Source organism: Tenrec ecaudatus, chromosome X, assembly GCF_050624435.1.
Source record: "Tenrec ecaudatus isolate mTenEca1 chromosome X, mTenEca1.hap1, whole genome shotgun sequence".
In the NCBI taxonomy this organism is placed as follows: domain Eukaryota; kingdom Metazoa; phylum Chordata; class Mammalia; order Afrosoricida; family Tenrecidae; genus Tenrec; species Tenrec ecaudatus.
In genome coordinates, this window is record NC_134548.1 from 39012596 (window position 1) to 39035338 (window position 22743).

The window sequence follows — 22743 nt, forward strand, 5'->3', positions numbered from 1 at the left end:
GTAGCACTAAGAGGTAGCCTATGGGATCTCCTGGATTCCAGACATATTCTTCTTTACCTCCATTATGTAGCACCAGTCCAATTTTTTTTGTTAATCAAGACCAAGCACACCACTTAGTACAGTGACACGCTTCCTGACCTGTTGATCTAAAGGCATGAGATGCCCAAAGTGGACTGGGGGAATTCTCAGCTGCCAGTTCATTGGAATCCGTGCTGTGTTTCCAGGTGGAAGAGTTCCTCCCTTCGGGACCAGGACCTCCAGGCCTGAGGAACACAGGGTTGCTGGGACAGGAAGCAAAAATGCTGCAAAGGGATCACTAGGAGTAATAGTGAGTGGTGCCACTCCAGCTTCCATTCATTGGTTCCTGGACCCATGGATTCTGGTTATTGGAGACACAGCACTGTATATTGGCTGCTGGTTTAGAGCATATACAGCCTCCAGGAGAACATTGCCCCACCCCTGCAAGTTGTTGCCACCTAGTTGGCACCATAATTGTGTCTTTAGGAGCCCATTCCACCATTCTAGTAAGCCAGCAGCTTCAGGATGATGAGGAACATGATACGACCAGTGGATTCCGTGGGAATGGGCCCATTGCTGCACTGTATTTACTGTAAAGTGAGTTCCTTGATCTGAAGCAATGCTATCTGGGATGCCATACCAGTGGATTAGGCATTCTGTAAATCCATGAAAGTAGTTTTGGCAGAAGCATCGCGTGCAGGGAAGGCAAATCCATATCCAGAGTAGGTGTCTATTCCAGTAAGAACAAATCGCTGTCCTCTCCATGATGGAAGTGATCCAATGTAATCAACCTGCCACCAAGTTGCTGGCTGATCTCCCCGAGGAATTGTCCCATATCTTGGACTTAATGTTGGTTTCTGTTGCTGGCAAATGGGGCACTCAGCAGTGGCAGTGGCCAAGTCAGCCTTGGTGAGTGGAAGTCCATGTTGCTGTGCCCATGCATAACCTCCATCCCTGCCACCATGTCCACTTTGTTCATGTACCCATTGGGCGATGACAGGGGTGGCAGAGGAAAGAGGAGGACCAGTCTCCACAGTGCGTGTCATCTTATCCGCTTGATTGTTAAAGTCCTCCTCTTCAGAGGGAATCCTTTGGTGAGCGTTCACATGAGATACAATTAACTTTACTCTCTTGGCCCATTCAGAGAGATCTGTCCACATACCTCTTCCCCACACCTCCTTGTCACTAGTTTTCCAATCATGGTCCTTCCAATTCCCTGACCATCCAGCCAAGCCATTAGCCACAGCCTATGAATCAGTATATAGTTTCACATCTGGCCATTTTTCCTTATATGCAAACTGAACAGCTAGGTGCACTGCTCGAAGTTCTGCCCATTGGGAAGATTTCCCTTCACCACTGTCCTTTAGGGTGATCCCAGAAAGGGGCTGTAGTGCTGCTGCTGTCCACTTATGAGTGGCACCTGCATATCGTGCAGAGCCATCTGTAAACCAAGCATGTCTTTTTTGGTCTTCAGTTAAAGTATGGTAAGGAACTCCCCAGGAGGCCATAAGTGCAGATTGGGAGAAAGAAGGTAATGTGACAGGAGTGGAGACCGTGGACATTTGGGCCACTTCTTCATACAGCTTACTTGTCCCTTCAGGTCCTGCTTTGGCCCAGTCTCGCACATACCACTTCCATTTAACAATGGAGTGTTGCTGCACATGTCCAACTTTATGATTCCGTGGGTCAGACAATACCCAGTTCATGATGGGTAGTTCAGGCATCATGATGATATGGTGGCCCATGGTGAGGCGTTCAGTCTCCACCAAGGCCTAGGAAAAGGCCAACAGCTGTTTTTCAAAGGGGGAGTAGTTGTTTGAAGAGGATGGCAGGACTTAACTCCAAAATCCCAATGGTCTACGCTGTGACTCACCAACAGGAGTCTGCCAAAGACTCCACATTGTATCTTTATCTTCAACTGACACCTCTAGCACCATTGGAACAGCTGGATCATATGATCCCAGTGGCAAAGCAGCTTGCACGGCAGCCTGAACCTGTTGAAGAGCCTTTTCTTGTTCTGGGCCCCACTCACTGGAGGCTTTTTATATCACTTGATAAATAGGTCGAAGTGTAACACCCAAGTAAGGGATATGTTGCCTCCAAAATCCAAAGAGGCCCACTAGGCGTTGTGCCTCTTTTTTAGTCGTTGGGGACACTAAATGCAATAGCTTATCCTTCATTTTAGTAGAATATCTCGACATGCCCCCCAACCTCCCTGAGGTAGAGGTTGCCTGAATATTTGTTGGGTTAATTTCCCAGCCTCTTTTATGCAGATATTGTACCAATGAATCTAGAGTCTTTGATACAGCCCCCTTAGTGGGTCCAATCAGCATGTCATCAATATAATGGTCCAGTGTGACATTTTGTGGAATAGATAGGTGATCAAGGTCCCTTCGGACAAAATTATGGCACAGGGAAGAAGAGTTGATGTACCCCTGGGGGAGAGTTGTGAAAGTATATTTTTGCCCCTGCCAGGTGAAGGGAAACTGCTTCTGGTGGTCCTTTGAGACTAGTATTGAGAAGAAGGCATTAGCCAGATCAATAGCTACAAACCAAGTACCAGGAGAAGTATTAATTTTTTCAAGCAATGAAATCACATATGGAACGGCAGCTGCAATTGGAGTCACCATCTGGTTAAGTTTATGATAATCCATTGTCATTCTCCAGGATCCATCTGTCTTCTTTACAGGACAAATAGGTGAGTAAAATGGGGATGTATCTTTCATGTCTTTGATGGTGGCACTGATCTCTGCAATCCCTCCAGGAATGTGGTACTGCTTTTTGTTTACCATTTTCCTAGGTAATGACAGTTCTAATGGTGTACACTTGGTCTTTCCTACCATAATAGCCCTCATTCCACATTTCAGGGATCCAATATAAGGGTTCAGCCAGGTACTAAGTATGCCTATTCCAATGTTGAATTCTGGAACTGGGGAAATAACCACAGGATGTGTCCATGGGCCCACTGGACCCTCAGTGAGGCATACCTGAGCTAAAACTCCATTGATAACTTGACCTCCATAAGCCCCCATTCTGACTGCTGGGCCTTCAAAACACTATGGGTCTCCTAGAATTAGTGTCAGTTCGGAGCCATTGTCCAGTAATCCCTGAAAAGTTTGGTTATTTCCTTTCCCCCAATGAACAGTCACTCTTGTGAAAGGCTGCAGGTCCCTTTGGGGAAGGCTAGAAGAAAGACTAACAGTATAGCCCTTCGGTGATGTAGCAGGGTCCTCCTTCAAAGGGACCCGCTGTCCCCTCATTCAAGGGGTTGTGGGTCTGTAAACTGGCTCAGGTCTGGGAATTGATTGAGTGATCATGACTGTCTATTCTGCTGTTCACCTGATCTACCATTCTTTCGCCTGTATAGATCACATTGATATTTAATAGGTTTCCCATCTATTTCATTCCTAGGGACACCATGGCTAAGTAGCCAATGCAATAATTCCACATGAGACAGGTTACTTTGATTACTACTGAAACCTTGTTGTCAATTATAACCATGCCCACTCTGTCTCTGTTGATTCAGTGATGACACCTGCCCTCTAGAATCACAGACACCAATCAGCCCCATTGTAGGCAAATGTCAGAGTTCGCTTAGGGCAGTGCCCACTGTTAATCCTGGTGCACATAAAATAGCAATTAAAGGAGTCTAAGAGATGCTGGGGCCCACTTCAAAAACTTGTTCCTTATGGTTATGGTAAAGGGTATGTCCTCAGGAGACCCCCATTTTGGGTCTATGGGAATATCCTGATAGATCCATTCTAACATACCAATTTCTCTAAGCTTTTGGATGCCTCCCTCTACAGTTTACCAAGGTAGGTCAGGTACTTCAAGCTGGTGTAACCTATGCCATTTGGGAGTCCATGCTTAACTGAACCAAGTAAATAAAGAATTAGATCCTCTTTTAGCCTCTCTCGCAGAGACATTGAAAGAAGAGTCTGTGCTTAGGGGTTCCATATCCAGAAACTCAGACCAATCTAATATTACATTTCGTGCCCCAGTATCCCACACCCTTAGTAACCATTCCCTAGGATATTCTCCAGGCTTCTACCTGTATGTATTTGAAAACTCAAGCAGATCTTTATGAGTATAGTGCATTTCTTCTTGGGTAATCATCTCAACCTCATCTTTAGGAGCTTCCTGAGACTTAATTTTAGTGACAGGACTAGCGGAAATAATGGGTGGTGAGGGTGTTTCCTGGGTGCTTTCAGCAGTATCTTGTAAGGCATCTTCCTCAGGCTATGCTACTGATGCAGCCCCACCCGTCATATCAACTTGAATAGTTTGGCTAATCTGCTCAGGTGCTTCTAAGGGCTCAATATCCTCTTGTTCTGTATCATCAGCCCATATGTTCACATCCCATGTTCAGAGTCCCAACTTTTCCAAAGTAATGCCTTTACTTTGGTTTCAGACACTGCTCTAGATTTGCAATTCAGCTGCCATTGTAATTCAGCCACTCATATAAAAAGACTCTGGACTGGTTCTCAGCAATGTCCGCTCTTTTACTGAAGGAGAGAAGGCTCTCCTTTGTGGCACAGAGTTTTCACAATCTGTTAATCTGCACTTGAGGTGCGCTTTTGAGGCTTTGAGAATGTCCCTCTCCTTAATCACACTTTCCATTGCAAGAAGGACCAGCGGACCAGCTTCCCTACACTTGTCATGCTTACAAAAGTCTTGGAAAATATCAAACATACAATCACTCAGAACCTCCTCTTTAACCAACATTTCATCCATCGGTGGTGCTACTTTAGGTATTATCATTGTTATTTCACAGCATGGATTAGGAAGAGTAGCAGACGTATCCATGCTTTGGGGTATTGAAGTAGCATCATTAGTGCTGTTCAGACTAACCAGGCTGGAGAGCCAATTGAAGGAACCCATATTGATGGTTTTATTTCTCTAGAAGCACTCCTGCTACCAAAATGTGTTAGACAGGGTTCTTTAGAGAGACAAAACCAGATAGCTAGGAATTTTAGATAGATAGATAGATAGATAGATAGATAGATAGATAGATAGATAGATAGATAGATATAATGCAATAAATGAACAGTTAAATTATAAAGCAGTACAAATGACTCAGTGCAACTCACTCCCATGAGAGAGTTGTGAAACACTGGCAGTCCTTCAAGTCTTGAGGGCCACCAGTAGAGTAGAGTTCTCTGTAGAGAGAACTAGATTGTACCAGCACAGGCAACAAGCAGCAAGGCAGGTCACCAAATGTCAGCCAGGTCACCAACCGTCAGGCCCCAGCTCCGGAGATGTACATTCTAATCATGTGGGCTTAAAGGAACCTCAAATTACAGTGACAGAGTCCACCAGCTAGGCAACCCACAGGAAATGTAGCCTGTAAATTGAGGCACAGAACAAGCAAGGCAGCTGCACACTGTTCCGATGACCAAAGAGCAAGAGACAAGAAAGGCGAGACTCACCGAGCCATTTATCTCTCCGCCCTTCAAATAATCCCACATGTGTTTATCGGCCAGGCTGGCATAATAAACTATCTCAATCACCCAGAAATTTCCTGGGCAATTGGCTCTGGGGGAGACCTAGAACTCCTGAAGTATCCTGAGGCTACAGTAGCTGTGTGGAGTGGCTGGGACTTTTTCTTACATTTTTTGTTTTCTTCACCTTTCTTTCATTTGTTTTGGTAAACCATCAGCACAGCTGCAATAGGGGCAGAATGAACCCTAATACATACCCAGACATCCACATAAGTCAGCTATGGGAAAAGGGCCTTGAGAAAACAAACAGCAGCCAGTTAAAGCTTTGTGCTATGATATTTTGATCATTGTGATGATGATCGTCATCCTCTTCATTGATATTTTTATAAACTATCAGCAGACCAACACAAGCCACAAGAAGTGGGAGGCTAGTCCTTCAATCTCCACAATCCTCTGTTTACCACAATAGTCAACACACCCACAATCACACCCTTGTAGCTGCACTCCCACTGTGCACACCTGAGCAGAACCTTGACAAACATGCTGCTAATGTTTACTTGGGTATTGCTGTCTCAGAGACACCAGAAAATTTTAGTACAAAAGAAAAACCCAGATGGAAAGATACAAACAAGTGACCTATAAACAGAGCCAAAAGACTCTTCCTTTTGAGGAAGAAAAGCAGTGGTATTATCAGAAAAGGAATCCAGAAGAATGATTCTAAGACACTTTCAATGGATGAAGAAAAAATATCCAGAAAGCTACCAAAAATATATTGAAAGAAGTTAGGAAAACACTGAAAGAAAAATCTGACTGGATAAATGACAGATTAGAAGCCATGGACAAAAACAGCCGATAGAAACCAAGAATATAAAAATTAAGATATTAAAATAGATAACATTTAAAAAATAAATAGATAACATTTGAAAAAGCAAAGCAGAGCAAATGAAGCAATGGAAGGCCGAATTAGTGAGCTTGAAGGCAAATCTCTCAATACAAATCTATGGGAAGAAAAATGCATTAAAAGAGAAAGAAGTTCTTAAAATTATGTGAGACACTATCAAGAGGAATAACACATGTATGATCAAAATTCTAGAACAGTGAGAAACAAATAAACAAACCCAGCAAAAATAGTCCAGTAGTTAGTTGCTGGAAGACCATTTCTTTACCATTTTTATAAAGGAGAAAATAACCATTCAAAAGGTGAAAGAACCTCAAAGAGTATAGACCTCCAAAAAAACTAAGCACAACACATAAAAATCAAGTTTTCCAATACCAAAGATAAGGAAAGAATTTTGAGAGATCGAGGGTGGGGGGTGGGGAAGGTTACCTACATTGAGGAACCAATTTTTCAAAGCTCTGAGTTTTCAGCAGGAAGCATGCAGACAAGAAGGTAATGAAGTGCCATCTATAAAACTCTGAAAGAAAGAAAATGGCTAACCGCAAGTCTTATATCGAGCAAACTTAACCCTCAAAACAAAGGGAGAAATAACGGCATTCACAGATAAGGAGAAGTTAAAGGAATTTGTAAAAAACATGATCAACCTTCCAAAAATCATAAGGGTATTTCAACAACAGACATCAACCAAAGAGCAACATACAAGACAGCACTGCCGAGAAGTTAATCCACTTAAAGCAGTACTCCAAGCAAATCCAACTTATAAGGCTGAAAACAGGGAGTCAGAGATAGCATTGCACAATGAAGACAAAGCAAATAAAGAGAATAGTATAGATGCAAAACATTTGATGGAGAGAAATTCAAGTAGTTTTCAAGCAAAAAGATCGTTTTTAACTTGGGAAGAAAATAATAAATAACAAAGTAAACTCAAAAAAAAGACACTCCCATCAAAATAAAAAAGAGGAAAATTACAAAGACTTAGTGAAAAGTCAAACAACAGCAAAGAAAAGAATGACAAGAAACCCCACAGATAAAATAAACTCAGCAGAGAAAATTATAAGGAATGAAGAAACCAACAGCAGCACAAAAACACACAGCAAAATGACAGCAATAAATACATTCCTATCGAGAACAACACTAAAAATAAATGGGTAAATCCACCAGTCAAGAGACAGAGAGTAATAGAATGGATAAGAAAATAGGACCCATCAATATGCTGCTTACAAGATAGACACCTTACATTCATAGTGATAACATTATAGAGGTTACCAGCAACTGTGCTGATGAATATGGATGGACTCTGAGGCTCGCTGGGGCTCCTCCCACACTCAGCAATGGCATCAGCCTGACCACTCCTAGCCTGCACTTCCAACTGACTGCCTCTGCCTGTACCCCAGTACTAGACCTTGCACTTCCTCCCAGTCTCCTGATAGCACTGTTGGATTTATATCTTATTTGACAAAAATGAGCAGCCATTGATAATTATATTGGGAAAACATAGCATACAATCAGAATTACAGTCTCAGCCATGAAAATAGTTTCATGTGAGAAACTAATAACTTTTGCAGTTGCTTATCTAATCCTTTCTTCTCCAGACAGAAGATTCTCCATTTTATTGATAAAGCCACAAATAACCCAAAACATCTATCAATGTCAACCACAGAAAGGTCAAATGACAGGAACATGATTTCACGTCCAGCAGTGACACACCACTCCCTCCAGTTTCAAGTGAAATCGGTGTTCCCCGTGCTGTGGAACTTGAGAAGGATGATAACTTCAGAGGTAATAGAACCAAGCAAAGGTGCATGATGGGTGAAATCAGTGACCCTGCCAAAATCCTAATCCTTAGTTAGGATCTGAAGAGGACCATTGGGCAAGAGGAAGATGAGGATCCTCTCTAGAGAGAATCCCGGCCAATCCCCTCTCCTAGGTGATTCAAACATACCAAAAGAATATGACAGCACAAATACCAGAACCTCGCTGATAAAACATTTTAAGGAATTTCTTACTACCTACAATAAACATACAGAAACTTGCTTTGGGAGTTGTGTTAAAGACTTCACAACAGGAGAGGTAAAACCTGAAGAGACTGCCTGTACAGAATATTGCTTACAGAAATATTTTTAAATTATGCAAAGGCTATCCGTGAGATTTCAGGAATATCATATTCAGCTGAATGAAGGTCTAGCAGCCAAAGCAGGACTCCTTGGCCAGCCGCAATAAAGAATTCCCAAAGGATGGGATGAGATATGCCCTGGAATGAGGATTCATTTGATAGAATGCCTCGAGAGCAAAAGTCACTGTGCCAAACTGTCTAGAGAAACTACTGCTATGTACTAGGAATAATCAAATACAAGATCTTGTTCAAAAGAGAAATAAGATGCGACACTTGCTGAGGCTTTTAAAGATTCCACAGATTGCTCAATTTATTAGGAAAAGAAATTATCGTCTCTTTAAAAAAAAGAGAACCATTGAAGATTGGGTCAACATCTTGTTAGATTTTGTTAAGCAAAAGTGAAAAGAGGGTATTATTGATTCTTCTGACAAAAAAGTCACTAAAGTAGAAAGGTTGGATGTAAATGCAGAGGCCCTCTTGTTTTGACTGACTTCCTTCTAATGAGAATATTAGAGACCAAATCAAGAAATATAAACATCCCAAGGCCCAGTGGTACCTTCTGCATGGTTTGGGATGTGTGATAGCGTTGCATCAAACTCAGTTCAACTCCAATATTCCTCACATCTTGAAAGAGAGATATGACACAGACTTTCTGGAAGAAGAGCTTAAAAAAAAAGAGGTCATCTTTTGTTGGTTGGAAAAGGCCTTGGTGAAATATGTCTCAAAAGTACTTGTCCAAGAGATTCAAGTGCGAAAGCTGTTCGTAAAATAGTTGTAGGAGGTAATGGAAGAAGAGTCTTTTGGTGGTCAAAAGATGAAAATAAATATGTATACTCAAAGACTGCCATTGTATTTAAGTCCGACAACAAAGATGATGATCTTAATATTGATGCTATTTAAAATGATGGATGCAACCTAGCTTAACACTGCAATGCTGCAAAAACTTCTACATTTTCTTCCTGAACCACAACATGTATGCTCAAAAGCTAAAATGTCTTAACATCATACTACATTTTATACTAAAAATGTTCAATTGTGAATGGTCTGTAATTAGCCCAGTGAAATATCTAAGACATTCATACAAATGCACAACATTATGTAGTTTGCTTATTTATCACTTTTCTTCCCAACAAATCGAGGAAGGGGCTCATTTGAGTCAAATTTATAAAGTCACAAAAATAAAGATATGATTTTGGTTAAAAAAGAAGAAAAAATGCCCCCTAGACACAAAGACAAAAAAAAGGATAGAAAAAATATATCAAGTGAGTGGCAATATTAATCTCCAATGAAATAGACTTCAAAGAAAAATGCATCATGAAGACAAAGAAGTTCATTACATAAATGATTAAAGGAGCGATTGAACAAGAAGACATAACCATAATACATATCTATACACTCAATGAAATAACTTCAAAATACATTAATCAAGTTCTTACAGAGTTGAAGAGAGAACTAGGCAACACTACAATACTGGTAGGAAACATCAATGTATCACTTTTGAGGAAGGACAGACATTGGGGAAGAAACTCAGGCAAACATATCACCAATATAGAACATTATAAACCAATATCCCTTATGAGCACAATGCAAAAATTCACAACAGTCTTAGATAATACAACCCAGTAAAAATACATCATGGTCAAATTGGCTCAAGTATAGCAATGATGAGGACAGTGTAGGACTAGATTGATCGATCTGTTTTACAGAGGATTGTTAGGGGAAGGATCAACACAAAGGCATCTAATAGCAAGAGTAGTCACTATCTTTCATTAACTACAACCCACTTTAAATACCCATTTCTGAAGACAATTAACAATCGCTTTTCAGAAATGAGTGGATGGCAGGGAATTTTTTTAATATGACATATATGCATTAAAACTTGATTATTTTCCTGCATGATAGAATTCCTTACTCTCTATTTTCAAAGTGCTCTCAGTTTGCGGTTAATTTGTGGCCATCATGGTTATTTACCTTTCGTGTCCACCTCTAAAACATAAATGAGATTTAATTGAAGAAGTTAACAGGAAATAAACAACAATAGTGAACTTGAAAGGAGCAAAAATTGGATAAATAAATACAATCCTAGTGGCACTCTTAGGTAAACATTGGATGGCTAGCTGTGAAGTTGGCAGTTCAAACCCACCAACCGCTCTGTGGGAGTAAGATGAAGCTACCTGCTCCTATAATGATTTAAAACCTCAGATATGAGTATTACTCACATATATTAAGTCCTTACTCTAGATTTGGTGAGCCAATCTAATTGCCTCTCCAATTAGCACAGCGAAAGAGAACCTTGGCTTTCTTTAGGAGGCTAGCCCTTGCAGAATCCTTCCAGCAACTTGGCTGTTTTGTCCAAATCAAAGCAAATCCTCTGCTATCAAGTCCATTCTGAGACTCTTAAAGATCTGCTGCAGGGTTTGTAGTTCACTTGTTTGACACTGCCACCAGGGCTCCTTTGGCTGTTTTGTAGGGACTCAAATTATCCCAATTTCTCGTGAGAGTTACACTCGTTTCTTCTAATAATAAAACTCATAAAGCATAGTGAGTACATGAAAGAAGAATTCTATAATCTATTAACCTTGGCAGTTGAATGCTAATGGATTATGCCTTATCAATTGTACATTATGACTGAGCAAGCTAAAGGGGTCGATTTAACTACTCAAACAAACTCAGTCAGTAAGCCGATTCCAACTCATAGTGATTCTATAGTTCAGAGCAGAACGGCCTCTTTGGGTTTCTGACACTTGAGAATCTTTTCTGAGGAGAAAACTGTATCTTTCACCTGCAAGTGCCAAGATTTACAAACTGCTGGGCTTTCCCAAAGCAGCCCAATGTGTAAACCACTACACCACCACTAATTTCATTGTTATTTTTGAATTTTGAACTCCTACTTCTCATTTATTTTTTCACCCTATAGCGGGTCTCCAATTGAAGTCTTAAAATTATTGCCAGCAATCACTGTTCATTTCCTTGACTGCTTGAACATGGGAACTGAAAGTTATTTGTAAAAGAAATGGGCCATTCTCATTCTTCTGAAAGCCAGACGGAAGAAAAATTGAAAGCATTTCTCATGTGATACTAGAGCAGAAATTCTCAAATTTTATTGTGTATAAAACTCACCTAAGAAACCTGTTACAAGAAGAACGGTATGTTGCATTCACATCTTGGCAAACCGGGTTGACGTGTGGTCCCTCTCTCCCTGTCCTGTGGAGATATAAGCAATACCCCCTTGAGTGGGTTAGTCTCCTGTTCCCCAATACCTATGTTTTTTTTTCCACTTTCTTTTCCACTCCCTCTTTTTTGGCTGCTATATGGATCTCTGGATAGGGTCTGGCCCCTGCCCTAGTACTTGGACCTCACCTCAGGAAAGCATGTAAACAGTAGTTTTTCCCCTATGTCCCTTATACATTTTTAAGAAGCTGCCATTTTAATTAACACCGTTAGGGTTTAAGAATAACATTATCATGATGCCAGACTTTGAAGTACAATTTATTTGTGACAGATATCTAGAGATTTTAAAAAATCTGCATTTTAACTGTCTCAACTGTGGGATTTCAAAGAGAATGATTACTTCCTTCAGAATATTAAGGTATCATTGATTGCAGTTTAAAATACTCTTTGTAATACAGACAAATAGTATTCAAAGATATTTTACTACCAAACCAAAACCAAACTTACTACCATCTAGTTGATTCCCACTCACAGGGACCCTATAGGACAGGGTAGACTTGCCCCTGTGGGTTTCAGAGCCCTATCTTTGTAATGGTAGTTTCATACTGCTGACATTGGGGTTCATAGTCTAACACGGAACCTGCTACTGCTACTAGGTGAGACTTATTATTAACGATTTAAAAGTTCAAGGAAAATGTTACCCTCTGCAAAGACCCTATCTTGAGATTCTTATAATTTGTCCCAGCATTATCACTATTCCTTGATAATTGCAAATTCATCAAACTCACCAAAATGAACTATTCTCTTGATAATATTTATTAAGTACTTTCTACATGCTGGTGTCAATTCTGGCTTCTTCGCATACAAAGGAAAATGCGGAAAATTGAATAAAAAGGTAATGGACTACGTCCATGAACTTTTTGAGGCCAGCCCCTTGTACTTCATGTAATCTAATTATCAGGAGGTGTCTATAAGCCAAAGGCTCTAATTAGTTACAGTTTATAAATGTGGTGATTGTGAAAACAATATTAAATCATTTGTTCAAAGTTGCAAGCCAGTAACCACACAGATTTCAGTAATATCCATGAAAAAGTGTGTATTTTCCTAGAATATCTATATTGATTTCTTGTTATTTTTCAGGTTGACCTTTTCAACTATATATTGTTTGTGAATCACTGTTTATCCTAGATACTCAAAAATTAATTTTTGAAAAGTCCTATCTACAAAATAAAAGCAATTCACTATCTTATGTCTGGGATTAAATTATACAGGCAAAGAAATCTTGGTTTGTACTAGTTCCACACATTTGATTCTTGACTATCCTTTCCATTTTTAATTAATATATTAATACTGATACATGGACCAGTAATAGACTCATTAAAAGTACTTTAGATTACCAATTTAAAGTGAATAAATTCCCTATCAGAGTTGTGAATTACTTAGATGATTTCATATTTCAAAATTTCCACATATAAATACCATCAAGTTCCTACCACTGCCATTAAATCAGCTATGACTCATGGAGTACCTGTATGGGGTTTCTGGAGCTGTAACCCTTTTCCAGAGCAAGCAGCCTCCTCTTTCTCTAGTGCAACACTGGTAGGTTTGAATCACTGACCTCGCTATTAGTTAGCAGTCAAAATCTAACCTGCATCAACACTAGGGATCATTCATTCATTTTATAGGTCATAAAATTTGCCTCTCCTTTTTAATTATAATACAATAATAGGTAAATTAATTTAGAACAGTTTGGATACAAACATAGCAATAGCTAGCTAATCCAAGCAAACTGCCATGCCAAAATAAGTAAGTGTGATCATAATTTACATTTGGAAAGGTTATTTTATTCCTGAAGAGACAATTTGACATTTAAATAACCTAAAACGGCAAGGCATAGATTAGAAGATTTTTCATTCTTTCCAACAATCTTGCTTCTAATATTTGAAATTTCAAATATCGAGATACTATGATATCAAATTGCTGTAGAATCTATTCAGATTCATGGCAAACCTGTACAGAGTTTATACTGTAGAATTGTTCCATGGGGTTTTCAAGGCCATCTGTTGAAAGCAGATCTTCAGTCCTGTCTTCTGAGTAGCCCCTGGGTGGATTTCAATGACCTACACCTGCATTACTAGTCAAGTGCTCAACCATTTAAGACAATAAACTAATTTAAACAAAACTCTGGAAACATGATGTAATATCGTGGTATGATATTTGTCACAGTTACAAAAAGAGAACCATAGCTTCCCCCTGAATTTGCCATATGATTTTATTTGCTTTATGACAGCAAGTTTGGCTGTTTGAACCCACCATCCACTCCATGGGGAAAAGATGAGGCTACCTTCAGTCATAAAGATTCACTGCCTTGATTTTGTTATAAGTCATAGCAATTGTATGACAACAAAATAAAACACTATTCGGTTTTGTATGTTCTCCAAATTGCTGAAGCCCATTTTGCACCCACTGTATCAATTCATCTCTTGGAGGGTCTTCTTTTACAGTGACCCTCTACTTTGACAAACATAATGTTCTTTTTCAGGGACTGATCTCTCCTGATAACATGGCACAAGTATGTGGAGGTAAAATCTCACCATCCTTGCTTCTAAGGAGCCTTCTTCTGGTGGTACTTCTTCCAAGGGAAAATTGTTCATTCATTTGGTAGTCAGTCAATGGTACGTTCCATATTCTTTGCCAACATCATAATTCAAATGCTTCAATTATTCTATCTTCTTTATTCATTGCTAATCTTTCATATGTACCATATATACCGTGTATAAGCCGAGTTTTTCAGCACATTTTAATGCTGTTTTGTGGTAAAATTAGGTGCCTCGGCTGATATTCAGGTCGCCTTACACTCAAGTATATACGGTATACGAATCTATCAAAAATACCATGGCTTGGGTCAGGTGCACCTTAGTTTTCAAAGTGGAATCCTTACTCTTACAATGCAGATTTTCCTTACTCTTATACTGCAGAACTAATGCATATTTAGTTTGGTTTCTTGCCTGCTGTTTCTATGAGCTTTGATAAAATCCTTCACAACTTCAATCTTTTCTTCATTTATCTATTGGTTCAGTTTTGAGCAATTGATCTTTCTGTTGCATTGTTGAAGGCTGTAATCCTTAATCTTCATCTGCAAGTGCTTTAGTCCTCCTTGCTTTCATCAATTAAGGCTGTGTCATTTTAAAAATCACAGGTTATTAATAAGCTCTCCTCGAATCTTGATGTCCTGTTCTTCTTCATACAGCCCAGCTAGCTTCTCAGGTTACTTGCTCAGCATACAGATTGTAGAGAGAATACAAACCTGGTGCACACCTTTCCTGTTTATAAATCATGCAGTGTCCCCTTGTCTTGTTTGAAGGATGTCCTCTTGATCCATACAGGTACCACATGCACACAATTAAATGTTCCAAATTTTGATACATCTCAATGTTATCCATATTTTTTGTGAGGCATACAGTTGAATGTCTGCATAGTCAATGAAACACATTGTGAACATAGTTTTGGTGGTCTCTGCTTTTAGATAAGATCCACCTGACATCAGCAATTATATCCATCATTGCCTGTTCTCTTCTGAATTCAGTTTGAATTTCTGGCAGCTCCCTGTACTACTGCAACCATTTAAAAATTGTCTTCAACAGCATTTTACTTGCATGTGATATTAATGATATTTTTCTGTATTCTCTGAATCACCTATGCAATGGACACAAATGTAGGTCTCTTCTAGTCAGTTGGCCAGGTAGCTATCTTCCAAATTTCATGGCATAGATGAGTAAGTTCTACTAGTGCTTTATCAGCTTGTTGAAACATTACAATTGGTATCCCATCAGTTCCTAGAGACTTGTGTTGATCAATGCAGTTTGGAATTATTTCTTCAATATCATCCATTCTTTATTAGATGCTACTTCTTGAAATGGTTCTTTTTGGTATAAAGACTCTGTGTGTTCCTTCGTTGTCTTTTCATGCTTCCTGCTGCCCATAGCATCTTCATTATGCTGCTCATGATATCCTACACTATTGAAACTTGAGGCATCAATATGCTAACCTTGTTCTTCCTTTTTACTAACTCCGGGTTAACTGCAGGCAGCTCTTCTCAAGTCATATTTTGAGAGCTTTCCAACCTGGAGATCTCATCTTTTGGCACTATATGTGACAATATTCCCTCAGAAATGGACAACCTATTCCTTGGTGGTATAATGAGTTATGTGCTGGTGAGCTAACCACAAAGTGAGCAGTTCAGAACTACCAGCCATTCCATGGGAGAAAGATAATGCTTTCTACTCCTGTAAAGAGTTACAGTATCAGAAACCCACTGGTGGAATTCTCCCCTGTCCTAGAGGGTTGCTATGAGTCAGAATCAAATTGATGGCAACGAGAGTCTATTCTTACTCTGGGAGGTTCACTGAAACCTGCTCACATTGCATTAGGTGAGCTAACAGGTACCTGAAACACTGGTGGCATACCATCTAGGATCACAGCAACAAACAGCCACAAAATAAATTGATTGGTGAGTGGTAATAATGAGACATATGTTAGACTAAATATACTCTGAGTTCCTTTCTTTCTTCATTCTCACAATTAAAAAGTGTAACAGTTAGATTTATGTTTTATTATTATTATACATCATCTATTAAAACATCATTGCACTATTCTGTGAGTACAACATGTCTAAATAATGAAAAATAGGATTGACTTATTTACCTCATAACAAATGTCTGCTTCAATTTGAAATCTTTAATTCTTTTATCCTTGCTACTGAAATCACTTACACAGGTTTTGCTGCATTTTGAAGACATAATATATTTCATAGTAATATTTAGTAAAGAAAATTAAACAGAGCAGTAATGTAACTACAGAGAGAAATGTAATATGAAAGACTGGATGCAGCCGTCTACAAGTTAAAGCATATAGTATTAGATAGTAAACTTTTTAGAGAGAAGGTACAGTATAGCACATACATAATACAATAACATAACAATAACAGAAGTGTTTATTATGGAAGTCAAAACATATGTATTAAATCATACATGGACTGTACTATTGCAATCCTGACAGGGCAGTCATTTTTATACAAGAGACATGAAATACAAATGTATGCCAGAAAGCTGTTCTTTTCACTATGTCTTATTTTCCAGTTAGAATTTTTGAATTCTATTATAGCTTAATGAGATCATGAATATATATGCAGTTGGGCACTGCCAAATGGATTTTATGAGGTACACGATCATTCTTGAGGTTCAAAATCCTGTTGCGCTTAGGAAAATGCACACACACATATAAATATAATCAGTGTTTTTAGGATTATAATTCACATATAATATAATTTTATAGTTCAATCATAGTAAGAAAAGTTTTGCCATCATCATGCCAATAAATTACAGAACACTTTTTTCTTTCTTGTACTCATGATTGTTAGCTTCCCTACCCCCACCCCCAACCTCCTCCGCCATGCGCCTAGGTAATTATTGATCCAGTTATTTCTTTATAGATTTACCTATCCTGGATTTCATATACGGAAAATCCCACAAAACGAAAACAACAACAATGACAAAACAGAACAAAGAAATCCTCAATCAAAAAGACAGCAAAATTATTAAAACTGAAGCACATTTGAAAATGGGTCAACACAGATGTCGAATGACAAGGTGTTACATTTTAACTTAACTTCATTTGCCATAACATTTCAAGCCTCGAGTTGCAATAGAGATTCTATAGGCAAAATACTGAAGTTCAAGCTGCATTGAAAATATTATTCAAGAACAGGCCTCCAAGAATGAATGGAATGCCAATGAAATGTTTTAACAAGCTGATGAAGCACCGGAAGCACTCATCTATGCCAAGAAATTTGAAGACAAATACACTAACAAATGGCTGGAAGAGATCCATATGTGTACCCATTCTAAAAAAAAGGTGACCCAACAGAATGCTCAAACTATAGGACAATATCACTGATACCACATGACAGTAAAATTTTGCTGAAAATCATCCCACAATGGTAGCAGCAGTACATTGACAAGTTGCTGCCAGAGGTTCAGGCCAGATTCTGAAGAGGGCATGGAACAAGAGATGTCCAATGGATATTGGTTCAAAGCAGAGAAAAACAGAAAGATACTTACTTGTGTTTCATTGACTGCCAAAGCATTTGACTGTGTGGATTATGACAAAGTATGGCTAAATTTGAAAATAGCAAATTCAGAACACTTCATTATGTTGATGAGAAATTTGTACATGGATACAGAATAAGTGAACATTGCATGCTTTAAAATCAGGAAAGGTGTACATCAGGGTTTTATTCTGTCACCATACTTGTTCAATCTGTATGCCGAGCAAATAACCAGAGAAACTGGATTATATGATGAAGAATTTGGCATCAGGACTGAAATACATGAATTTTTGACTTGAGCAGATTAAAAACTGAAGTGACTGGTCACTGTTTACACAAACAATGGGGTTGGGGGTAGGATAAAACATTCAATAATACTCATTCCAAAGACAGAACCATGCCTGCTATACTAAAATGTATATATTGATATGAACTATCATATGCATTCATTTATTTCACAGGTAAAGAGGTATAGCCTCATATTCTTTTAGAATCTTCAAAATAATATTTAGTATTGTTAAAAAGGATAGCATTTGTTAAGCTATTGTTATTATCATTGTTTTGCTTTTAAAATCTGCTATAGGCCAGATTCACTTTATATTTTAATTCAATTCAAGGTATTTTTAAGCTGATTAATTTTGGCATGATTTTGATTAACATTGTTACATAAGTTTTCCCACTAATTACCTATTTGAGACATAGAAGTTTTACAATTTTTAATGGCTATGAGGGTTCCTGTGTTTCTAGACAAAAATATTCTAATGAGAGTAAACTGAGCATGACCTCCATTTTAGTAATGAAAGTTTTTCATCCTGGGAGATTTAATTTTAATCACTTCAGTACTATAACATTTCTGCTTCACATAGCACAAGTTCTGTCACTTAGCATGACACTAGAAAAGACGCATGTCAAGCAATCAGAGACAATAAAACAAAATAGTAATATAAATAATGTTATTAATTTTTCTACATGAATTTATTTTAGAATAGATGTTTCTAATTTTTAAATATAATGAATATGACTTGGTATCAACTGTTTTCACAGAAAGAATCAACAAACTTTTTGATTTTCAATAATTCATTTTTAAAGCTATATGAAATTATACTAGCTAATATAATAGTTGGGAGAAAGATGAGGCTGTCTTGTCCTGTACAGATTTACAGATTTGGAAACCCAAAGAGGCAATTCCACTCTGACTTGTACGGCCAATATGAATCTGAATGCACCTGAAGGGAGTGAGTTTGGTTGAGGGAGTTACACTGAACACTTTGAAATGCATTTAGTTAAAATCAATATGTATTGCAGATGTAATATATGCATTGTAATTTGAATAATGAGTTAATTATAGACATGTTGTTTTGATGTGGATAGAAGCAATTGACTCAGCTATAACCGACGGCAACCCCATGGGCAATAGAAAGAAACACCGCCCAGTCCTGCAGCATTCCTACAGTTGGGCTGAACATTACAGCAACCTTGTAAGTTTACCTCGTTGAGGACATTCCTCTTTTTCATTGACCCTTTACTGTAAAAAGCATGATGTTCTTCTCCATCCACGGTACATTTGAAAAATTTTAGCAGCCTCACTTTTATGAAGAATTCTTGCTGTACTTCTTCAATGAAAATATGTTTTTTCTTCTAGTGTTGTTTTTCTGTGCCACCTAGTTGGTTGCAATGACCCTATGCACAACAGAAACAATGTCTACCCTGCACCCAGCTTACAATTGTTCTTATGTTTGAGCCTATTCTTGAGTCATTCTGTCCATCCAGCTGCTTGAGAGCCATTTTCTTTTTCATTGTCACTCTACTTTACCAAACATGGTGTCCTTCTCTCAGGACTGATCTCTCCTGACAGCATGTCCAAAGTATGTGAGACAAAGTCTCAATATCCATGCCTCTAAGGAGAACTCTGGCTAGACTTCTTCAAGACAGATCTGTTTGTCCTTTTAGAAGTCTATGGTACTTTCAATATTCTTCTCCAGGAATACAATTCAAATGCATACATTCTTGTTCAGTCATCCTTATTCACTGTCCAATTTCACATAAATGTGAGTCAATTTAAAATATCATGGCTTTGGTCAGGTTCACCTTAGTCTTTAAAGTAACAACCTTGCTTTGCAAAACTCTAAAAAAGTCTTGTGAAGCATATTCTTATAACACAATTCATCTTTTGATCTCTGGAACATTGCTTGCATAGCATTGGCTGTGGATATCAGCAAGACAAATCCTTGACAACTTCAATCTTTTCCCTAGTTATCATGATGTCAACAATTTCTACAGTTACAAGGTTGCTGGTTGATCTCCTTGAGGAATGGTTCCATATCTTAAACTCTGTTTTGGCTTCTGCTGCTTGAATTTGTGCCACTTAGCAGTGGCAGTGGCCAAGTCACCCTTGGTGAGTGGAAGTCCATGTTGCTGCCCCCATGCATAACCTCCATCCCTGCCACCATGTCCATTTTGTTCAACACAGTAAAAACAACACCCCACAGAACAGATACACAAAGGAAACAAACACATGGATGAATTTTCCCCAACTCCCCAAAAAGAAGAACAACAAACACGAATAATACCAACTGACTGCAACTAACCTGAATATCAGTGGACTAAAGGCACAAATTTAAAAACAGAGTTTCAAACTGCATTCGGAATAAGACCCATCAATCTGTTGTCAAGAAAATGGCAATTAAGAAAAGAAAGGGTTGTCATAGAAAGCCTGCGAGGTTGAGAGGCCCAAGCACCCAGCAGGGTCAATCAGCACAGCTCACCACACCTGAGTGGTCCCAGGATCCGGCGGGCTTAATTCACACATTTCAAGCTGCTCATGGAGCCCATGTCCTGTGATTGCAGAGCCACCTGCGCTGCTCATGTCATCCACAAGTTGTGGTCACAGAGAGCTCTTTCCCCCTGCCTGTGCCTTTTATGGGAATCGGAGCGGCTTGTGGATTTTGCTGACCTGGTTCTAGCAGCCTGAGCCACTAGTGTTGTCCTGGGCGAGTGTCTATGATGGATCCCACCCCTCTTCCAATGCCATCTGTGCAACTTGAGTGGCCTGTGACTAGAAGCCCCAGCCAACATAGCCAGAGCTGAACATGCAGCCAGTGCAGCCAGTGATGCATGCCAGTGGCTCACTCCGCCCAGCCCATGGGGTACAAACACTGCCTGCTGTACACAGTCCCAAACAAAGAGCAACTGTTGCCACATACAGTCCCATGCATCATTGTTCCCAGCTTTGTACATATCACACACAACGTAGCACTTCCAGCACCACCTAAATGGAACACAGAGAACTCACATCACGAATCACTACAAGAAATCAACAGAAACCAATTGCAATGTCTAAAGAGGTTCTGAATATAGTGATGTATATAGAGGAAGCCGACTTTGGACCACCACAGGAAGAAATCTTCAGAATACTGCTTAGAATCATACAGGACATGAGGGAATTAATACAGAAAAAGGATGAAAAAATAGAGAGAATATAGGACACATATCAAAAGGAAATACAAATGTTAATGGACAGTGCAGCCGAATCAAAGAAAAAATCCTCAACCAACAGACGGAACAAGTGAAGTATCATATCAGTGACCTCAAAGATATCCAAACACAATTCAACAAACATGAGCAACAATCAAACAAGTTAATGATAGAAGCTGAAGAAAGCCTGAAAACAATGAGTGATGACATGAAGAGAAACAATGTTCGAATAATTGAGATATCAGAGCAAGACGCAACAAAGAAATCAACAGCCAATGTAGTGAGGGGATTCCTGGAAGAAAACTTCCCACTTTAATAAAGATCAGACATCACCCAGGAAGAAGGGAGGACACCAATTAGACTGAACCCCAAGAAGGACACCCCAGGGTATATAGTAGTTGAAATATCCAACTTTGAGGAAAAGGAGAAAATCATAATAGCACCTAGAGAAAAAAAGTGTAGTAATCTGTAAGGGTAATCAGATAATCAGACGCTCAGAATTATCAGCAGAAACCATGAAGAAGAGGACTGAATGGAGTAGCATCTTCCAAAAGTCAAAAGAGAATAATCTTAGCCTGAGAATCTTCTACCTGCCAAACTCTCCATCAAAATAGAAGGGGAGGTAAGAATTTTCACAGATCAGACAAAAATTTCAAGGATTCATTTTTAAAAAGTCATTACAAAAATTACTTTCCAACTCAATTTGGACAGAAGAACAAAATCCACAGAACACAAACATGAGAGCACTGCACAGCGTAACACAATCCAGAAGTCAATGCACTGAAAGCAAATCCCAAGACTTCTTTAACCCAACGGTGAAAAGAAACAAGATTAAGCCCCACACACAAACACAATACACAGCTAAGGATGCAGATAGGAAAATATATATCATAAAAGGTACAAAATGACACCAAAATATCAACAGATGGATGTAATTACTCTGAATATCAGTGCTCTGAACTCAGCTATTAAAAGACAGAAACTAACAGACTGCATTAGGAAACAAAACAATTAATCTGTTGTCTGTAAGGGGCACATCTCAAAATCACAGAAAGAAACAGTTTGAGGATCAAAGGATGGTGAAATGTATACCAAACCAATGACAATCTTTAAAAAAGCCAGAGTTTTAATTCTAATCTCTGAAAAAATGAATCTCAAGGTACAGTACACAAAACAATATAATTTTGGACACTATATGCTGTTTAAGGCATCAGTAGACCAAGAGCCAGTGAGCACAAAGAATATATACACCCCCAATGAAAATTATTTCACAGGACTGAAAATCATAGTAGGGTGCTTCAACACACTGCTCCTCAAGAAGACAGATCATTAGGAAAGAAGCTCAACAAGGAGGCTAGAGAACTAAACTCTACATTCAAACAACTTGACCTAACAGATATATTCAGAGCTCTGTACCCAAATGCAAAAAGATACACATTTCCATCAAATGCACATGATATGTATTTTAAAATAGACCTCATGCTGGGAAACAAGTCAAGGTTGAATAAATTCAAAAATACAG

The 22743-nt window shown here is 38.8% G+C and overlaps 2 pseudogenes; both read left to right on the forward strand.

The window, feature by feature from the left end:
* The first annotated feature begins 6835 nt into the window (after positions 1-6835).
* Positions 6836-9370, forward strand: LOC142433277 (eukaryotic translation initiation factor 5 pseudogene; annotated as a pseudogene).
* Positions 8309-8577, forward strand: LOC142434565 (mitochondrial import inner membrane translocase subunit Tim9-like; annotated as a pseudogene).
* Positions 9371-22743: the final 13373 nt, after the last annotated feature.